Source organism: Lactuca virosa, chromosome 6 (genome assembly GCF_052849685.1).
Source record: "Lactuca virosa cultivar CGN04683 chromosome 6, Lactuca_virosa_CGN04683_v6, whole genome shotgun sequence".
In the NCBI taxonomy this organism is placed as follows: Eukaryota; Viridiplantae; Streptophyta; class Magnoliopsida; order Asterales; family Asteraceae; genus Lactuca; species Lactuca virosa.
The window spans coordinates 182283505-182307272 of NC_136431.1; the positions used below are offsets into that span (position 1 = coordinate 182283505).

At 39.8% G+C, this 23768-nt stretch overlaps 1 pseudogene; it reads right to left on the reverse strand.

The window, feature by feature from the left end:
• Positions 1-2080: 2080 nt before the first annotated feature.
• LOC145122132 (uncharacterized) lies at positions 2081-4063 on the reverse strand (annotated as a pseudogene).
• Between the last annotated feature and the right edge of the window lie 19705 nt (positions 4064-23768).

Below are 23768 nucleotides of genomic sequence, written 5' to 3' on the forward strand. Positions count from 1 at the left end.
TTTTAATATATTATATTTATATATTAATAAATATTACTTTTTTTATTATTACTTTTTAAATTTTTTTTTTGAATTTCTTCTTTATTGCATTAAATCTTTTTTTTGGATTATTATATATTAATAAATATTATTTTTAACATATAATATTTATCTATTAGTAAGTGTTACTTTTTTGGATAATTAAATTCATAATTAATTTTTTTTAATTTTTTTATGTCGTTAATTCTTTTGATTGGATTGTTATATATTAATAAATATTCTTTTTTATTATTTATTTTTTTAATTTCTTCTTTATTGGATTATTATATATTAACAAATATTATTTTTACCATATAATATTTATCTATTAGTAAGTGTTACTTTATTGGATTATTAATTTTATTTAATTAATTTTTTTATTGCATTAGTTCTTTTTATTGGATTATTAATTTAAATTTATTATTTTTATTTATAATAAATAATATTTTTAATTGTTTTTATTTTTTTAATTTCTTTCTTTATTGTTTCAAATAAAAATACCAAAAAATCTCACTCATCCCACATTCTCTAATTTATTTTAAATATTTGGAAGACAATATATTTTGGACAACACCACCACCATCACTCAGTCACAACAAACCACTATCGGGCTGTCTCCAACCCTGTTACTATATATATAAATATATAAGTTCAGTAATTATTCACGAAGTGAGATCATCGTGTGTATTTTAGTTTTTTGTATTCACATATATAATTTCCGTAAAAATATTTCTACATGAAAAAATAATAATAAAAAAAAGTAATATTTATTAATATATAAATATAATATATTAAAAATAATATTTATTAATATATAATAATCCATTCAAAAGAATTAACGAAAGAAATAAATTAAAAAAATTTAATTAAATGAACTTAATAATCCAAAAAAGTAACACTTACTAATAGATAAATATTATATGTTAAAAATAATATTTATTAATATATAATAATCTAATAAAAAAGAATTAATGCAATAAAGAAGAAATTCAAAAAAAAAATAATTAAAAATAATAATAATAATAAAAGTAATATTTATTAATATATAAATATAATATATTAAAAATAATATTTATTAATATATAATAATCCAATAAAAAATAATCCAATAAGAAAAAAGTTAAAAAGAAAAAAATAATTAAAATAATTAATATATAATAATTCAATAAAATGAAAAAGAAAAATTATATAATTGGTACTTGTAGTTTGGTACAAAGATAAAACTGCAGAAATGGTCCCATAGGTAAATCCGTCATTTGCCAAAAGTTAATAACCATGTTGTTAAAGTTAATGAGGTTGGGACCAAAACCGCAACAAAACAAACAAATAGGGACCTTTTTTGATAATAAACTTTTTTTTGGACCTTACCCATAGAAGTTGACAAACCACAGGGACCATTTTTGCAATTTTGTCCGGCAAAAATGAACGGGGTTGTTTCTATTAATCAAGTTAGTTTTTAAAAGTAATAAAGTTTTTTGACCAAATGGTTGTGTTTGAATTTTTTTTTACCAAATAGGTGTAGTTTCAAATATATTTACCAAAACAATATAGAAGTCAAAATATTTACAAAAACAGTATTTTTTTAAACTTTTTTAATATTTTCAGCTATTGTTTTAATTTTTAGTGTTTTTTACTATAATATTTGACATTTTTTAACCCTTTGCTATTAACTTTTATAAAAAAAAATTACAAATATATTATATCTCATTTAATCATCATAACAAATCAATGAAATCTCAATAAATGTCCTTAATTCTAAATAAGATTAATTGATAAACAATAATGTTAGATATCGTAAATTAAAGCCAACATCAAACGTACGATATATTGTTTGGGTAAAAATCCAATAACGACTTCTTACAAAAACGGAATGAACAAATAAATATTTCTATTGATTGAACCGATTAGTTTTAATGTCTGCATTCACCTTGGCCTAGAGGGACATTTTTTTCGATTATGACCACTTTGCCTACAAATCCCACAAAGGTACTCATTTTTTCCTTCTTTGATGTTCATTCCATTTCGTAGTCTTGTTGAGCGAGGACGATCTTTTTTTATTCCGTTAAAGCTCTAAATTTGGAAGCAATTGTCTAGATGAAGATTGTGGCCAATACGCTTCATGAGGAAGTGGGGAAAACTCGGATACCCAAGTAGAACAATACTCTGCAATGGAGTAACATTTATGAGCATATTGCCAACTATTCAAGGATAGTTTGGCACATAGACTCAAAAATGAGAACAAGGATATTTAAATATCTCTCACTTACCACATGTGCAAGTTTTTTTTGTCCAAATTAACTACTTGCACATTTTTTCCTCTTTGAGTTATCAACTCAAATATACCTTTCTCTCGATTAAAAGATCTCAATAAGTGTTCACTTGCCTTTGACATCAAAGCCACTTGTTTTACAACAACTTGAGGAGTATATGCATCTCCATTAGCTCGGGCACTAGATTCTAAAGGACGCCTCACTTCAAAATAATGTACCAATCTATAGAAAGTAAGTTGGACACAAGCTGTGATTGGAAAAAAACGAGCACCTTTAAGTACACTGTTAAAAATCTCTGACAAATTTGTTGTGAAAAGCTCATATCTCCTCCCACCATCATGTGCAAGTGTCCATCTATCAAGTGAATGTCTCTCTAGCCACTGTCGAGCTTGTGGATTTAGCTTCCCAATTTCTTCCATGATGAAGTTGAATTTTCGAACTTGATTCTGACTCCCGACACGATAAGCTAAAGCTTTCAATTCTGAATTGTGAAACTTGTCATTAAAGTTGTTGATAAAATGTCGTAAACAATACCTATAGAGTAAAAAACAATGTTACTTATAAACAATAACTATGAAAAAAGTTATACAAAAAATAGTAATAATACCTATGAAAACCACGTGGCTCTAACCATGGAGATCCATGCTCATTGACTACCTTTAGGATTCCCAAATGACGATCAGATATTAAACAAATGCCTTCACGCTCTTTCACCACATGACTCTTGATATAAGAAAGAAACCAATTCCAACTATCATATGATTCATTTTCTACAATAGCAAATGCAAGTGGCAAAATCTGATTATTACCATCAACTCCCATTGCAATCAACATCTTTCCCGTGTACTTACCATACAAGTGTGTGCCATCAATACTAATCACAGGTCGACAATGTGCAAACCCTTAATAGAAGGAGGAAAAGCCCAGAAAACACGTCTAAAATCCACCTGTTCCGCATCGGTTGATCTCGAAACACATCACTCGACTATAGTCCCTGGATTGAACTTCTAAAGTGCGCGAAATTTTATTGGTAAAGCAGCATAAGACTCTTCCCAATTGCCAAACACTTGTTCAATTGCCTTATTCTTTCCAGCCCAAAGCTTTTTGTAGGAAGGAGTATAGTCTAATTTATCAACTATTTTGGCTCTCAAAGCAGGAACACCAATAGAGGGTTGCTCTTTTATAAGGTGTTTGGTTTCCTGAGCGATCAAGCTTGGATCTAGGTTTGTATGGTCTAGAGAAATATTGTTGTTTAAAAAAGTATGTGGACCAATGTACTTTGTAATTTCAAAATTTCCACTTTGTTTTCGTTTACTTGCATGAAGTTGCCATTTACAAACAGATTGTAAATGCAACTTGCATCTTATGCTCCATACAGTTGGGTGTGTCTCAATGACCTCAAACTGTCTATGTGTCTTAATACATTGGAGCTTGATAGCTCTCATAAGTTCTTCTTTATCCTTGAAAGGATCTTTTTCCAGCTCCCGTGTAAAATGATTCTTGCTTATTGATTGTGACACAATCCAATTACCATCACTAATCACATTTGTTTCCTCTATACTGCTAAAAGTTGATGGTACTTGATAGTTGTTGTCAAAAGATGTTTCACCCCTCTCTACATGTGGTGGTTCATGTTCTTGAGTGATGTCAATTCCATCTTCTTCATCATATTCTTCTCCAATGTCATCTTCTTCATCAATTTCATTGTCACTAATTATTCCATTACTCACAACAACAGCTTGAGAAATTGTGTAGAAATCTTCATTATGAATCATATCTGATATTGCATTAGCATGGTTCGTATTAGGTAATAATAACTCATTGTTCCTTTACTCTTCTAGCACAACCGGTTCATGATTTCTGCTACAAATATTACAAAATAAGTTATCACATTCAAAATAAGTAGAAACTTGTAAATCATGTAAACCACAAATGTTTATACCTAGATTTCGTCTCTATGTGTCGAATTTGATCAATGTATTCAACCTTTAAATAGAGAGTAATGCTACTTACTTCTTGATGGACTCGAAGCACATCAAACATGATGAAAACATCATCATTATCTTTGATGGGAATAGGAATGTATTTGTAACACCCGGAATCTAGAAGGTTAATTGTGGAAATATTGCCAATTTCAAGTCAAACTCGACGAGTTGGAGGAGCCAACTCGGCGATGTGAAGATGATGAATCGTGAGGTTTAAGGGTCTACTCGACGAGTTGATGAGTCTCAAATCAGCGAGTAGAGGTTGTTTTGGTCACGAGATTTATGAGCCAACTCGGCGAGTTGGAGGAGCCAACTCGACGAGTTGGGCACTGTTTAGGAAACCCTAATTTTGGGGTTCTGCACCCTATTTAAACACCTTAAGCTCCAGGTGTTGGCCTCATTTCCAGCCTCCATAGCCCCAACCCTAATCTCGAAACCCTAAAGCCTTTTTGAGTGTTGTGAGTCCTTTGTGAGTGTGTTTTGGTGTATTTGAAGCTCTTGGAAGAAGGAGAAGCTTGGTGTAAGGTGGTGATTCAAGTAGAAGCATTCAGATCTTGATTATTTGCATCATTTCCAACATATTGTGGGTATAAAGTTCTATCCTTGCTTAATATTTGATTAGATCTCCTTTTGGGTCAAGTTTTGATGTTTTTCGCCATGTTTGAGTGATTGATGGGGTTGAAGGACGTCCCAAGTGCTATTCTTCCAGATCTATGGTTATCTTGAGCTCTTTTGGCATAAAGGTGCCAACTTTATGGTCCTAAGGTGTAACATCCCAAAACCCAAGACCAAAAATTTCATTTTTAATTTAATAATTCATAAAACGGATTATTGAAAACATCATTCAGTTATCTCATATCATAAAAATCTATAAGTCATATGTCTCAAAACATGTCATAAGATAATAATATCAGGGTACAAACTCCAAGAACATCATAGTGCAGAAAATCGTGGTGTGATGCGCTGCTATCGTGCCGACTCCTTTCCTTTCGAAGAAGAAATACATGAAACAAAAACTGAAAACTGTAAGCACAAAGCTTAGTGAGTTCCCCCATCATACCACATACCATATAAACACATAACGCCTAGCATATCTGGGTGCTGACCTCCCCTTCGGTCTCTTTCAACCGGTAACTGCCTAGCGTATCTGGGTGCTGGCCTCCCCTTCGGTCTCTTTCAACCGGTAACTGCCTAGCATATCTGGGTGCTAGCCTACCCCTTTCGGTCTCTTTCAACCGGTAATTGGGGACTATTTCACCCTCTACCACTACCACATAATACCCTAGCATATACATATAAATCATATACTGCCTAGCATATCTGGGTGCTGTCCCCCCCCTTTCGGTCTTTTTCAACCGGTAACCGGGGACTATTTCACCCCTACCACTATCACACAATAACATAGCATACTAGCACATAAAGCATAACAGATAGTGGAATACCAGATAATTATCACAAAGATAATCATCTCAACTATAATCAATACTAGTGGGGCGACATTGGTGCCTTCGACTCACTCCTACTGGAAGGTAACTCACCTCGATAACAGGGAATAGCTTTAAAAACTCCTAATCTGAAATCAACCCCTCTTAGACTTCTACACATAAACATTTCCTTTAATTATCCTTTCGTACTCATGACCCCCCTTAAGGGTCAACTTTGGTCAAGTCACAGTCAAGGTCAAAATCCTGGTCAAAGTCAACATCCTGGTTGACTCAACTCGCCGAGTTGGTCTATCAACTCGTCGAGTTCCATGAATCCGTAACCCTTAATCACGATCCAACTCGTCGAGTTCTTTCACAACTCGTCGAGTTCCTCCTCATCCATAGAATCAGGACTTCTTCAATCAACTCGTCGAGTTTTTCCCTTTACAGACTCGGGATACTTCGACCCAACTCATCCAGTTCCTCTATGGAATCGACGAATTCTTCAGTCTGTTCAGCCATCTTAATAGATTAAGCTATTATCCTTCAGATCTAAGCCCCGTACTCCATCTACATACTGAAGGTGTCCTTTTAAGGGTAAAGTTTCCAACTTTACCCGTTAATATCCCTACTTAATGGGTTTAGCTCAAACCCTAATTCTTTAAGACCTAGATCTTGATCCAAAAGCCATAATACTCAAACTAAAGCATAAAAACTGAGATCTAGACCCTAGATACCATACGAACACGTAAAGTCCCTGACTTTCTCTCCATCCATGGACTTTTGGAGCTTAAAAGGCCAAAATAGCATCCTAAAGCTTGCATGGGACTTCCATGGGGATAAAGTTTGCACTTTTATGCCATGAAAGTCCTTCTAGACCACAGATATGAAAGAGTAATCACTTGGGATATCCAAGTCTCAAAAGCTAGCAACCTTGGACCAAAACATGGGGAAATCACTCCAAAACTAGATCTAAATATTGAATAAACATGATAGGAGCTTTATACCTCCAATGAACCAGAAATGGAGCTCAACTTCTGGATCTACTCTTCTCATTCACTTCCTTGCTCCTTCTTCAAGTCTCTTCTTCTTCCAAACCTCAAGAATGCACCAAAAATGGCTCAAAACTCTCAAAAACGTATTAGAGTTTCGTGACAAGGGTTTGGGATGATGGATGCTGTAAATGAGGCCAGGCTTTGGAGGTTTTTAAATAGGGTGATAAACACTGAAAACTAGGGTTTCACTCTGGCAGCCCTACTCGTCGAGTTGAGGCTCTCAACTTGTCGAGTAGACTTTAAATCACGCGTCCAAATTTTATTCCTACTCGACGAGTTTGGGGCCTCCAACTCGTTGAGTTCATGTTAAAAAACGAATAAATTAATTTAAAAATACATATCAGGAACCGGGCGTTACAAATCTCCCCCACTTATTTTAGACTTCGTCCTCGAAGTCTGTTGCGTCTGGATATAGCTATGGGTAGTGCTCCCGCATCTCGTCCTCCGACTCCCAAGTCCATTCCGAGCCCTTGCGGTGCTGCCATTGCACCTTCACTAACTCAACCTTCTTGTTCCTCAGATCCTTCGTCTTCCTGTCGAGGATGGATACCGGTCGCTCGATGTAATTCAGGCTGTCATCTACCTGAATATCCTCTAAAGGCACCACTGCGGAGTCATCTACCAAGCACTCCGCATCTGGGATACATGAAAGGTGTTATGGATCTGACTAAGCTCGGATGGCAGATCCAGTCGATACGCAACCCGGCCCGCCCGGGCCAATACCCTGAACGGTCCAATGTATCTGTGGCCCAACTTGCCCCGCTTCCTGAACCGGATGACACCTTTCCAAGGTGACACCTTCAGGAGGACCATATCTCCTACCTGAAACTCCAGGTCTGATCATCGTCTGTCGATGTAGCTCTTCTGCTGACTCTGGGCCGTCTGGAGTCTACTTCGGACCTGCTGGATCTTCTCTGTCGTCTTGAGTACCACTTCGGTACTCCCCATGACCCTCTGTCCAACCTCACCCCATCATATCAGGGTTCTGTACTTCCTCCCATAAAGCATCTCAAAGGGAGGACGGTCGATGATGGCGTGGTAGCTGTTATTATAGGAAAACTCTGCCAAGGGAAGGTAGGTATCCTAGGTACCACCGAAGTCTAATACACATGCCCGAAGCATGTCCTCCAAGGTCTGGATGGTCCGCTCACTTTAACCATCCGTCTATGGGTGAAAAGTCGTGCTAAAGTGCAGACGAGTACCTAACTCGTCATGAAATTTCTTCCAAAATCTGGAAGTAAACCGTACATCTCGGTTAGAAATCACGAAAACTGGCACTCAGTGTCGAGCTACTACCTCTCTGATGTAGATGTCGACCAACTTCTTGGCCGGAATGATCTCCTGTATCGGGATGAAATGTGTACTCTTGATCAACCGATCCACGATCACCCAAATCGAATCCACTCCCCGTGTGGTCATGGGAAGCTTCGTTATGAAATCCATAGTAATATCCTCCCATTTCCACACAGGGATATCCAACGGCTGCGTCTTGCCGTGAGGTCTCTGGTGCTCGGCCTTGACCTTCTTGCAGGTCAAGCACCTCTCGACATACCAGGCTACATCCCGCTTCATGCAGGGCCACCAGTAATCAGGACGAAGATCTCTATACATCTTTGTCGCCCCGGGATGGACGGAAAATCTGGACTTGTGTGCCTCCTCCATCAGGATTTAGCACACACCGCCTGCGTACGGAACCCACACTCTGCGGTGAAGTGTTAACAACCCGCGACTATCATAGTCGAAGGAGGAAATCTGGCGCATGATACGCTCACTCTTCTGGTGTTCCTCCTTCATAGCCTCCTGTTGGGCTTCTCGGATCTTCTCCAGAAGCGGAGTCAATACTGTCATCCTTAGACAGATGTCTCTGATCGGGGCTGTGAATGCCTTGTGGCTAAGTGCATCGGTCACAACATTGGCCTTCCTCGGGTGGTAGAGGATCTCACAGTCGTAGTCCTTCACCACATCTAACCACCGATGTTGCCTCATGTTCAGATTCGGCTGATCCATGAGGTACCTTAAGCTCTTGTGGTCTGTGTAAATGGTACAACAGACCCTATAGAGCTAGTGTCGCCAAATCTTGAGGGCGATAACAACCGACCCCAACTCCAGGTCGTGCATCAGGTAGTTCGCCTCGTGAGGCTTTAGCTGCCTCGAGGAGTAGGCGATGAGGTGTCCCCTCTGCATCAATACTGCGCCCAAACCCGAGATGGACGCATCACAATACTTTACAAAATCCTCCACGCCCTCTGGCAGGGCTAAGATCGACGCCTCGCACAACCTCTGCCTCAACGTCTCGAACGCTACCTGCTGTTCGAGCCCACAGCAAAATACAATGGCCTTCTTCGTCAGTCGAATCAGGGGTACCGCTATCTTGGAGAAATCCTGAATGAATCTCCGATAATAGCCTGCTAAACTGAGGAAAATCCGAATCTCAGGTGGAGACTTCGAAACTTCCCATCTCATCACAACCTCCACTTTGGCCGGGTCGACCAAAATACTGTTATGGTTGACAAGGTGCCCCAGAAACTGCACCTCGCGCAACCATAAATCATACTTGGAGAACTTGGCATACAAGCTCTCCCTCCTCAGGGTATCCAACACCTCTCGCAAGTGCTCCTCATGCTACTCCTACGTCTTGGAGTAAACAAAGATGTCATCAATAAAGACTATCACAGACCGATCCAGCATCGGTCTGCATACGCAGTTCATGAGGTCCATGAACGCGGCAGGGGCATTGGTGCGCCGAAAGGGCATCACCACGAACTCATAGTGGCCATGGCGATTCCGGAAAGCAGTCTTCTGTACATCCTCATCTCTGACTCGCATCTGGTGATAGCCTAAACGCAAATCTATCTTGGAAAACCAAGATTCCCCCTGGAGCTGATCGAAGAGATCATCAATCCCCGGGAGTGGGTAACGGTAATTCATCGTTACCTTGTTCAGCTTCCAGTAGTCTATACACATCTTATGCGACCCATCCTTCTTCTTCACAAACAGGATCGGGGCTCCCCAAGGCGAACTGAACGGCCTGACAAATCCCTTGTCTAACAGCTCCTGTAGTTGTGTAGACAACTCCTGCATCTCCGGAGGAGCCAACCGGTATGGTGCCTTGGCTATAGGAGCCGCACCAGGGACTAGACCGATCTTGAACTCCACCTGCCTCTCCAGAGGTATCCTAGGCAACTCCTCCGGGAAGACATCTGGATACTTCCTCACAACTGGCACATTACTTACGGTCGCCTTACCCACCTCCTGGGTATCCATGACGTAGGCGACATAACCTGCGCAACCCTGCTGAAGGTAGCACCTAGCCCTCACTGCTGGACACAAGGCTGACTCACGCTGCGGCCTCTCGCCTTGAATCACCAACTCTCCCCCACTCGGGGTCCTGACACGCACCAACTGCTGCTCACAGTCGATCACCGCCCCATTAGGGCACAACCAATCCATGCCTATAATAGCCTTGTTCCCACACATAGGTATGGGAACTAAATCCACAAGGTAATGCTCGTCATACATCCTCAAAATGCAATCTCTATAAACCTCGGATGCCCGAACGGATCGGTCGTCAGCAATCTCAACCTCTAAAGAACAATCCAACATGCCTGAAGACTCAACAAACCTCTTTTTGAGTGCAAGAGAGACAAATGATCGGGTAGCCCCCGAGTCAAATAACACCTGTACTGGGATACCATTCACATGGAACGATCCTAAACAAAACACATAAAACATAGAACCTAAATATCATAACCGACATGTAATAAGAGTTAGGGAGAAGAAAACATACCCGTCATCACATCCGGTGCAACACGCGTCTCCTCGGTGGTCAGCTGGAAGGCTCGACTTCTCACCACTAGAGCCTCTGTCTTGCCCTGTTGGCCATCCGTGATCCGAGTCAAATAACACCTGTACTGAGGCACCAGTGAGGCCCTCTCCCTAAACTTAGCGGTAATCTCCACCACCGACTCATTTGTCTGCCGCATATCCAAGAACTCACTGGCTAGCTGCTGGATCTCCACAGTTGGCGCAAACTTAGCCCTAAACCTGGTCACAAAGTCCGACCAGGTCATAGCCTCAATGGTTGGGGCTCCCAACGTGTCACTGGCTGCCTTCCACCAATCTCTAGCTCTATCTCTCAAACATCCTGCATCATACCTGACCTTCGACCCTCAGGGCAGAAGCTCGTCAATTGAGCAGACTTGATGTCTACAATCCATCTCCTGGCCACAATAGGATCCTTCACCCCGTGAAAGTCTGGCGCACCACATCCCCTGAAATCCTTGAAGGAGAGCGTGCGTGTCCCTGACTGGCCATGTGCCATGTCACTCCTGAACGCCCTAAGGCGTTCCTCCATCAGCTCGATGGTCACTTCCTTGATCGACCCGAAAATCACTGGGGTCGCCTCAAGGATGCCTCTCATAATCTCAGACGTGATGAACTCGCGTAATCCATCATCAATCGGCTCGGAACCCGAACCCGAACCCGAACCTGAACCTGAACCTGATCCAGACCCTGAACCTCCTGCTCCGTGACATGTTACCACCATTATGAAACAAAACACATAATCTTCAGGGTCATACATAACCTCGAGAGGTCTCGCACACTCTACAAGTTCCGTGGTTCTATCTCAGCCCTCCTTGAGTCGAGTACGGATCCTATGCTTTCAGTAGTACGGGCCCATACTACCTTCCACATCTATCCGTACTTTCCTCAAGGATTTCCTTGATTTCACCAAGTCCCTTTCACTACTACTGCTCACTGCACTAATCTCATCCTAGGCTTACCCTAGGGTAACCTCCAACCCACTCTCCGCCATCAGCTGCATAAGAAGTCCTTGCTATCTCTACCTAACTAGCTCGCGAATACCATTACATATTACTAAGACTAGATAATTCTTCGAATGAGGGGTCCTACCCTACAACGGTTGGACTCAGACAAGAGCTGCAAAATAGGGTTAAACCTAACCTTCTGAAATTATTTATTCCTCGCAATATGTAACTTAACGTATTGGTTTACTAGTTAATTAAAGATAACTAGGACTCCTAAAAGCACAAAGCACGCAACATTCGGGCATTGAGTAACCCAAACCAAGCATATCCTAATCATGCTATCATATCACTGACTAATCAGTACTATCATGCAGCTCAATAAGCACATACATCTGGCATATAAGGCATCTTCCTAGATCCTCAGCCTTAATCTAGCATGCAGTTCTCATACACATACAATAGGCATATAAGGCATCCTTCCTAGATCCTTAACCCTAATCTAGCATGCATTTCTCACAATCATATCATATATCATAACAAACATGTATGGGTATCTTGGGGAAAACTTACTTGAGCTCGGCCGATTGCACGCATCACACACCTTGTTCTTTCTCAAAACTCTTGATTTTTTGTTTTTGAAAAATTGTTTTCGTTGTAAAAATTTCCAAACCCTCGATTTCAGTCCAGACACCCCCGAAGGTGTGTTCGAATCCCTCAAACCAAGGCTCTAATACCAACTTCTAACATCCCAAAATCCAAGACAAAAAATTACATTTTTTATTTAATAATTCATAAAACGGATTATTGAAAACATCATTAAGTTATCTCATATCATAAAAATCTATAAGTCATATGTCTCAAAACATGTCATAAGATAATAATATCAGAGTACAAATCCCAAGAATATCATACTGCGGAAAATCGTAGTGTGATGCGCTGTTATCGTGCCGACTCCCTTCCTTTCGAAAAAGAAGGACCTAAAACAAAAACTGAAAACCGTAAGCACAAAGATTAGTGAGTTCCCCCATCATACCACATACCATATAATCACATAACGCCTAACATATCTGGGCGTTTGCTTCCCCTTTGGTCTCTTCCAACCGGTAACTGTGACAACCGTCAAATTTCGGTCAATTCAAAGTCAAACAAAGTCAACAAGTCAAACCGGTCAAGTCCAATAACCCTTGTATGTTAGGGTTTACGTTATGTAATCACTATACAATTCGCTATTTTAATGAGAAATCATCATTTGGAAAGTTCATGTGTTTGATTTTCCTTAGCCTTAACAGTGCTAAACAACGAACCAAAGCGATAAAACACTATTGCACAATCATCGGGATTGTGTAGGACACTAAATCATGGCTTAACGGGGTTTACGGACCTTGCGTTTCAAAGCCAAACACTCAAAAAGGTCTCAAAAGAACTCTCTCTCAATCTCTTTCACTCAATCTCTCTCTATTAGAAATCTCTCCCAAATCTCTCTCAAAAGTTCCTTTAACTTTTTGTAATCATTCGGGTCATCACGACCCTTAACCGGGTCAAAAACCACTTGAAACGGGGTAAAAACGGGTAAAATAGCCTTAAGGACCCAAAACCGAAGCTTCAGGACCGAAGCCTCGCATCCGAAGTGCTCAGGACCGAAGCCTCGGACCGAAGCCTTGCATCCGAAGTGCTCAGGACCAAAGCCTCGCACCGAAGCCTCAGGTCCGAAGCCTCAGGTCCGAACCTCGGCCCAGGACCGAGCAACTTCGCAGATTCAGCCTTTTTTCCCGGTTTTCGACTACGACTTCGTTTTAACTCCGTTTTTCATTATTTTAACGTGGGATTTTCACCCAAAACTTTATTTTATAAACTAAGGCCCCAAAATATATAAATCTCCAGGGTTTTTATAAAATATATTAAAAGAATTAGTGGTTGAACTAATTATTGAGGGAATATTTGCTTTTCCTTAATTTATGGCAAAAGCAAACCACCACCACCTCACTCTATGATTAGCCACTCTTTCCCACTACCCCTTGTCTCCTTAGTGGACCTTTACACCCAATCTCCAGCTCTTCCCACGTTCTAAGAGCTGGAGGATTGATCCTCTCTCCTCATTCTCCATAAAACTCTTTCATTCTACACTTAGCAACCAAGAACACTCTCCAAAATTCTCTCATCTTTTCTCTCAACTTCAAGAACTTCAAGGCTTTCTCCAGGGATTTCTTTCTTCAATTAGTAAGTATCTTCATCATTCACATAATTATTAAACTCCATTCTACTCAAATCATTGATATCTTACACAAGTTCCATCTTATTCGGTGTTAGATTCTCGAATCATCAAGACATCTTCTTAGTGTTCTTGGGTTGAACACTTCCTCTCTCTCACTTTCATCTACTGAAACCACATAAGGTGAGTTCATACCCCTACATTTACATGTTTTTCTTAAGTTTTAAGGGGGGAATACAAGTAAAATCATCAAGAACACAATTAAACTTTTTCTAACAGATTACATCAGAAAAGATGGACGTTAATCACGGACTGTTTTGGTCAACTTAAATATTTTAGTTTTCAAAACTGTTCCAGGTGAAAGTAGCTCAAACTCTTAGCTTTAAAATGGCTACTTGCACATCTCCATATGATTTTTCTACAATTTATGGTGATTTTTACAAAACTGCCTGTCATTTCAGAGGCAAACCCGGACCAGTCTGTGATTATGAACATTTTTACCTCTGTTAGAGATCACTAAAAATCATGATAAAATTTACTAACAAACTAGACTCATATTCCAAACTCTCAAAATTTGCAGATTTGGATTTAGAGCTTTGATGATTTTTCTATAAATTTTCTAAGAACAGTAACAGAAACTGTTTTCAAAGAAAAGTTGCTGTTAATTTCATTTCACCTTGTAACATGTTGAGCAAGGTGTATATCTTTATGTGATTATATGTTATTGCAATATATGACATTTTATCTTAATATTTAGACACACATAAGTTTACAAATGGATTTGGTCATATAAAATATAAAGAATAAAAAGTGATTATAATCAAAGTACAATCGATACATTCAAACATTTAATAAACTATTTTGAATATAGTTTGCATACATTACCACGTACTACCCTTGGTTGATAAACTATAATATGTATAGTTTATGATACATTACATAACACATACATTTAAAAAGGGTACATTTATACAAATGATATTTTCATTAAGCAAGGTATGGCCATACGGTACCAAGTTTTCATAACACGTAATTCCGTTAATGACTTTGTGAGACAATTACTTCAAATTACTATTAAGTCCTGTATTGTAACCAGAGTCTCCTTGAGGGAGAGCGTGATACTTGTGTATAGATCTATATTGGGTTTGACAAACCCACACCTAAACTGCATGCAACAGTTAGACCGATAGGTCTGGGGTGACAAATGTCATAACATTTCCGACGCCTGAAGAACGTCGTTTTAGGCAACCTTGGTCATAGTATGGTTATAATAAACTCACATAAAGTATTAATAAACATTGGAATTTACGGGAACTTCATTAAAATTTAACGAGTTTATGTCGATTTAAACTTGCATTGTTTTACTATAAATATGACAAATTACTTGTACATTTCGGTCTTTGGGTTTTAAGACTACATTTACACATTAAGGAAAATATTGGATTTTCTAACACAAATACTACTTTTACAAACGAAAGGCTTTTAATAATACCAAACAAAAGCTTATGAACTCACCAACCTTTGTGTTGACACTTTTTCAAACAACTTGTATTCTCAGGAAATCATTAAACAGGTAATCAAGTGCTTTTGAGGATGGGACGCTAAGGCGTCTACTATTTCATATTTTATCAACATATTGTAATTGATTCGTAAACATGTAATTCATACAATGATGTAACTTTTTCAATTATATATATGTTGGTTGTGTTTGCTTGAATTACTATTACAATTGTTGTTATGATACTATACATGAAGTCCTCCACCCCCGGACGTTTCCGCCATCCTTGGTTTGGGGGTGTGACAGATTGGTATCAGAGCACAGTTTATAGTGAATTAAGTTTATCAAACCACATAAGATATACAAACTATAAACACAATTGGGACTAATAGTCTCTGATTTGTGCATTTTTCAAATAAATATACTCTTAGAAAATAAATGATTTTCTTGATTAAAGTATACATACATACATTACATGCTCGCATGGTATCATAACTAGCGAAAACATAAAGCAAAAGAAGAAGAGTTGAACATTTTGAGTATGCCTTAGTATATGTGGATTAAATCTGGGAAGGATATAGCCTGATCAACTATATTTGTCCGGGAATTGACTTGCATATACCGGGGGATGGTCAGGATGGACAACAAATCTAACAAACCTAATAACAGACTACAAAGGATACTTTAAGAACTCAAAACTAAACATTTACAAATACTATAGGAGTATTTTGTGTTACTATAATAAATTATCTGAGAATTAAATAGGTCTTTATTTATAGATCAATAGCTGCTAAGTGGATGCGCTAAGGTCATATGTAACTAAGATGCTATAGACTTAGAATTTATGTATCTTTGTTTCACTTCCTGTCCTTGTTTGGTTGTGGTCTTGGAGTTAGGGTCATCTATTCGAAGGACTATTATATCTTAATCACATATGACTGGTATGCACTTTGCAACTAATTAAGTAACCGATAAAGATCATTTTAAAATATAATATATTAATTATGTCCCGACTAAATTAGTATATGTGAAACTTCTACAAACAGTCATATACTTGGAAACAAGGAAACTCAAATAAAATATTTTATACTTTCATTTTACCTCATAACCCAATGTATTGGGTCAATTAAAAGTATAAAATCGTATGTATCGTAAACATACCGGAAAACAACGTAATAATATACTTTATGTATAAAAGATTTCTCTTCCTAAAAATACACTTTTACTAAAAGTACATTGGTTTACGACTTATGACAGAACCATGCCGCCAAGGAGAAGACCAAGACCTTCCAGCAACACAGCAACACCTCCTCCGCCGCTGCCTCCACAGTTTGATCCTGCGATGTTCCAGGCTGCAGTAACAGCAGCCGTAGCGGCCGCAATGTCGCAGATAGGGACAAACGGAGCTGGTGGTTCTGGATCGGGGGCTACAAACTCTAACCACGGAGACAGTACGTGGCGTGCAAGAGAGTGTTCATACAAAGACTTCACCAATGGCAAACCCGACAACTTCAATGGGAGCGGGGGAGTCATCACTTTGATGCAATGGTTTGAAAAGACCGAACTAGTCTTTCAGGTGTGCTCTTGCCCCGAAGCGAGCAAAGTTAAGTTCGCAGCCTTCACTTTCACCGGCCGGGCCCTTACTTGGTGGAACTGCCGGATTAATTCACTTACTCTCGATGTGGCTAGCTCCATAACCTGGGCAGAACTAAAAACGTTGATGATGAAGGAGTACTGTCCGAGAGGTGAGATTCAAAAGCTGGAACAAGAACTTTGGAACCTCAGGATGACGGGCTCCGACCTTGAAACCTACACCACCCGATTCAATGAATTGGCTCTCCTCTGCCCAACAATGGTTACTCTGGAGGAGAAAAAGGTGGAGCGATACCTTTGGGGACTGTCTCTCCAAGTGCAAAGTAGTGTCCTGGCTTCAAGGCCAACTACTTTTGACAGTGCCAGGGAGCTGGCACAACAACTTGTTGACCACCGAGCCGGTCATAATACTACAACCACCACCACTGATAAATCAAAAGGGGGAAACAACAAAAGGAAGTTCTGGAACGAAAAGAAGAGCCAACCAGCACAGGACCCCGCTAATAAGCAACAAATTGTTGCTGTCCATGCTGCCACTAATGCTGCCACTACTGCTACCACTCCAGCACCACAGAAGCCATATGCGGGAACCTTACCTAAGTGCAACAAGTGCAACTTTCACCACAATGGTGCTTGTAGGGAGATGCACTGTAACAACTGCGACATGAAGGGGCACACTGCTCGTTTCTGTAAAGCGCCGGCTCGACCAATCAACCAAGTCGCCAGTACGGGGGCAACCCGAACCTGCTACAACTGTGGAGACGCAGGTCACTTCAAAAGAAACTGCCCCAAAGCACAAGCCCCTAATGCTGGTGGAGTAGGAAGAGTCCTGGCAATAGGACATGTGGAAGCAGTCGAGGATCCCACGGTGGTTACCGGTACGTTTCTCCTCAATAACTCTTATGCATGCGTACTATTCGATAGTGGAGCGGAGAGGAGTTTTATGAGCCACCAATATAAACAATTACTTGAACAAAATCCCCAATCACTAAAGGATACTTATGTAGTAGAAATGGCAAATGGGAAAGTAGAACGCACTAGCGATATATACTCAGAGTGTACTCTCACTCTAGACAACCATACATTTAAAATTGACCTGATGCCTGTCACCATAAAAAGCTTCGATGTAATCATCGGGATGGATTGGTTAGTTCCTCACCGTGCCGACATTCTATGTTACGAAAGGGCCGTTCGCCTCAATCTACCAAATGACGAAACCCTTCTCATCTATGGTGACAAACCTAGTGCGAATTTACAAATCATCTCATGCATCAAAGCCCAAAAGTATCTCCGGAAGGAGTACCACGCCTTCTTAGCCCATGTAGTAGACAAGAAACAAGACGTGAAAGACATCAAAGACATCCCCAAAGTGTGTAACTTCCCGGATGTGTTCCCAGAAGATCTTCCTGGTGTACCACTCGCACGACAAGTCGATTTCAGAATTGACTTAATACCCGGAGCTACCCCCGTAGCCAGAGCTCCATACCGCCTCGCACCATCAGAAATGCAAGAGTTTTCCAGTCAGTTGAACGAGCTTTTGAGCAAAGGGTTCATCAGACCAAGCTTCTCACCTTGGGGAGCACCAGTCCTTTTTGTAAAGAAGAAGGACGGATCCTTTCGCATGTGCATCGACTATCGGGAACTAAACAAACTCACCATCAAGAACCGATATCCTCTACCCCGAATCGACGACCTTTTCGACCAACTCCAAGGAGCAAATTTCTTCTCAAAGATCGACCTAAGGTCAGGTTACCATCAGCTACGAGTTCAAGAAGAAGATATTCCCAAAACTGCATTCAGAACTCGCTATGGGCACTACGAGTTTGTGGTGATGTCCTTCGGTTTAACAAACGCACCTACGGTATTCATGGACCTAATGAATAGAGTATGTCGACCCTATCTAGACAAGTTTGTAATCGTATTCATCGACGATATCTTGATCTACTCGCGAAGCGAAGAAGAGCATCGCCTACATCTACGCCAAGTGCTAGAGACACTAAGAGCGGAGAAGCTTTATGCTAAGTTCTCTAAGTGTGAATTCTGGATTAGAGAAGTGGATTTCCTTGGACATGTGGTAAGTGAGAAAGGCATACATGTGGATCCCTCCAAGATCAAGGCAATCGAGAATTGGTCAGCACCCAAGACGCCAACCGAAATTCGACAATTCCTTGGGCTTGCTGGCTACTACCGAAGATTTATACAAAACTTCTCCAAGATTGCGAAACCACTCACCACCTTGACGCAGAAAGGTGTGATATTCAAGTGGGAAAATAAACAAGAAACTGCTTTCCAAACGTTAAAACAAGCCCTATGCAGCGCACCGATCTTGTCTCTCCCAGAGGGAACCGAGGACTTCGTAGTGTACTGTGATGCTTCGAATCAAGGCCTCGGATGTGTGCTCATGCAGAGAGGGAAGGTTATCGCGTATGCATCAAGACAGCTTAAGACGCACGAGGTTAATTATACTACGCACGACCTGGAATTAGGAGCAGTGGTATTCGCTTTGAAGATCTGGAGACACTACCTCTACGGCACGAAATGCACTATCTTCACTGATCACAAAAGTCTTCAGCATATCCTCAATCAGAAAGAGCTCAACATGCGACAGAGGAGATGGGTAGAGTTGCTGAATGACTACGAGTGCGAAATTCGTTATCATCCGGGCAAGGCCAATGTAGTGGCCGATGCTCTAAGCAGGAAGGAGTACTCGGGCCGCCGAATAAAATCCTTAACAATGACAATCCATTCCCACCTGACCATACAAATCAAGGAAGCTCAACTGGAAGCTTTGAAACCAGAAAAGGTGGCAGGAGAGACATTAAGGGGAATGGATAAAAACTTAGAAGTCAAGGATGATGGAGCATGTTATATCATGAACCGGATTTGGACACCGAAGTTCGGTGGACTCCGAGATGTTGTCATGAATGAAGCACACAAGACTCGATACTCCATCCATCCCGGGTCGGATAAGATGTATCTGGACCTTAAGAAATTATACTGGTGGCCGAACATGAAAGCTGAGATTGCTACCTATGTGAGCAAGTGCCTGACTTGCGCTAAGGTCAAAATCGAATACCAGAAACCATCCGGGCTATTACAACAGCCGGATATACCTGAGTGGAAGTGGGAACGAATAACCATGGACTTCATAACCAAGCTGCCTAAGACATCGGGCGGGCTTGACACAATATGGGTAATCGTAGACAGATTGACCAAATCAGCACACTTCCTACCAATAAAAGAAACCGACAAGATGGAGAAGCTGACTAGAACGTACATCAGAGAGATTGTACGACTCCATGGTGTGCCGATATCCATTATCTCCGATAGAGATAGTAGATTTACCTCACGGTTTTGGCAGTCTCTACAAAAATCATTGGGAACTAAGCTTGACATGAGTACGGCCTACCACCCACAAACCGACGGACAGAGCGAACGAACCATTCAAACGTTGGAAGACATGTTAAGAGCTTATGTGATAGACTTCGGTAAAGCATGGGATACCCATCTACCGCTTATCGAATTCACCTACAATAACAGCTATCATACTAGCATCAAAGTCGCTCCATTCGAAGCTCTTTACGGTCGCAAATGCAGATCACCCCTGTGTTGGGCTGAGGTGGGGGATGCACAGCTAGCTAGAGGGCAAGTCTCTAATAGCACCCTCACTGGCCCTGAAATCATAAGGGAAACCACAGAAAAGATCGTTCAAATTCGAGAAAGACTGAAAGCGTCTCGCGATCGGCAAAAGAGTTACGCAGACAAACGACGCAAACCCTTGGAATTCCAGGTGGGTGATAGAGTACTACTAAAAGTTTCCCCTTGGAAAGGAATGATACGATTCGGCAAACGCAGGAAACTAAATCCAAGGTACATCGGGCCATTCGAAATCCTTGCTAGGATTGGGCCAGTAGCATACAAACTTCGATTACCTCAGGAACTCGACAAAGTACATCCCACATTTCACGTGTCGAACCTAAAGAAGTGTTTGTCTGATGAGACACTCGTAATACCACTCGACGAAATCGAAGTTAACGAAAATCTCCACTTCGTGGAGGAACCAGTCGAAATCATGGATCGGGAAATCAAACGAACGAAACAAAGTCGTATTCCCATCGTGAAGGTCCGTTGGAACGCTAAACGAGGATCCGAATTCACCTGGGAACGCGAGGATCAGATGAAACAAAAGTATCCACATCTCTTCCCAAACTCTTGAAATCCCAGTCAAAATGAAAATTTCGGGACGAAATTCCTTCTAACGGGGGGATGATGTGACAACCGTCAAATTTCGGTCATTTCAAAGTCAAACAAAGTCAACAAGTCAAACCGGTCAACTCCAATAACCCTTGTATGTTAGGGTTTACGTTATGTAATCACTATACAATTCGCCATTTTAATGAGAAATCATCATTTGGAAAGTTCATGTGTTTGATTTTCCTTAGCCTTAATAGTGCTAAACAACGAACCAAAGCGATAAAACACTATTGCACAATCATCGGGATTGTGTAGGACACTAAATCATGGCTTAACGGGGTTTACGGACCTTGCGTTTCAAAGCCAAACACTCAAAAAGGTCTCAAAAGAACTCTCTCTCAATCTCTCTCTATTAGAAATCTCTCCCAAATCTCTCTCAAAAGTTCCTTTAACTTTTTGTAATCATTCGGGTCATCACGACCCTTAACCGGGTCAAAAACCACTTGAAACGGGGTAAAAACGGGTAAAATAGCCTTAAGGACCCAAAACCGAAGCTTCAGGACCGAAGCCTCGCATCCGAAGTGCTCAGGACCGAAGCCTCGGACCGAAGCCTCGCATCCGAAGTGCTCAGGACCGAAGCCTCGCACCGAAGCCTCAGGTCCGAAGCCTCAGGTCCGAACCTCGGCCCAGGACCGAGCAACTTCGCAGATTCAGCCTTTTTTCCCGGTTTTCGACTACGACTTCGTTTTAACTCCGTTTTTCATTATTTTAACGTGGGATTTTCACCCAAAACTTTATTTTATAAACTAAGGCCCCAAAATATATAAATCTCCAGGGTTTTTATAAAATATATTAAAAGAATTAGTGGTTGAACTAATTATTGAGGGAATATTTGCTTTTCCTTAATTTATGGCAAAAGCAAACCACCACCACCTCACTCTATGATTAGCCACTCTTTCCCACTACCCCTTGTCTCCTTAGTGGACCTTTACACCCAATCTCCAGCTCTTCCCACGTTCTAAGAGCTGGAGGATTGATCCTCTCTCCTCATTCTCCATAAAACTCTTTCATTCTACACTTAGCAACCAAGAACACTCTCCAAAATTCTCTCATCTTTTCTCTCAACTTCAAGAACTTCAAGGCTTTCTCCAGGGATTTCTTTCTTCAATTAGTAAGTATCTTCATCATTCACATAATTATTAAACTCCATTCTACTCAAATCATTGATATCTTACACAAGTTCCATCTTATTCGGTGTTAGATTCTCGAATCATCAAGACATCTTCTTAGTGTTCTTGGGTTGAACACTTCCTCTCTCTCACTTTCATCTACTGAAACCACATAAGGTGAGTTCATACCCCTACATTTACATGTTTTTCTTAAGTTTTAAGGGGGGAATACAAGTAAAATCATCAAGAACACAATTAAACTTTTTCTAACAGATTACATCAGAAAAGATGGACGTTAATCACAGACTGTTTTGGTCAACTTAAATATTTTAGTTTTCAAAACTGTTCCAGGTGCAAGTAGTTCAAACTCTTAGCTTTAAAATGGCTACTTGCACATCTCCATATGATTTTTCTACAATTTATGGTGATTTTTACAAAACTGTCTGTCATTTCAGAGGCAAACCCGGACCAGTCTGTGATTATGAACATTTTTACCTCTGTTAGAGATCACTAAAAATCATGATAAAATTTACGAACAAACTAGACTCATATTCCAAACTCTCAAAATTTGCGGATTTGGATTTAGAGTTTTGATGATTTTTCTATAAATTTTCTAAGAACAGTAACAGAAACTGTTTTCAAAGAAAAGTTGCTGTTAATTTCATTTCACCTTGTAACATGTTGAGCAAGGTGTATATCTTTATGTGATTATATGTTATTGCAATATATGACATTTTATCTTAATATTTAGACACACATCAGTTTACAAATGGATTTGGTCATATAAAATATAAAGAATAAAAAGTGATTATAATCAAAGTACAATCGATACATTCAAACATTTAATAAACTATTTTGAATATAGTTTGCATACATTACCACGTACTACCCTTGGTTGATAAACTATAATATGTATAGTTTATGATACATTACATAACACATACATTTAAAAAGGGTACATTTATACAAAGGATATTTTCATTAAGCAAGGTACGGCCATACGGTACCAAGTTTTCATAACACGTAATTCCGTTAATGACTTTGTGAGACATTTACTTCAAATTACTATTAAGTCCTGTATTGTAACCAGAGTCTCCTTGAGGGAGAGCGTGATACTTGTGTATAGATCTATATTGGGTTTGACAAACCCACACCTAAACTGCATGCAACAGTTAGACCGATAGGTCTGGGGTGACAAATGTCATAACATTTCCGACGCCTGAAGAACGTCGTTTTAGGCAACCTTGGTCATAGTATGGTTATAATAAACTCACATAAAGTATTAATAAACATTGGAATTTACGGGAACTTCATTAAAATTTAACCAGTTTATGTCGATTTAAACTTGCATTGTTTTACTATAAATATGACAAATTACTTGTATATTTCGGTCTTTGGGTTTTAAGACTACATTTACACATTAAGGAAAATATTGGATTTTCTAACACAAATACTACTTTTACAAATGAAAGGCTTTTAATAATACCAAACAAAAGCTTATGAACTCACCAACCTTTGTGTTGACACTTTTTCAAACAACTTGTATTCTCAGGAAATCATTAAACAGGTAATCAAGTGCTTTTG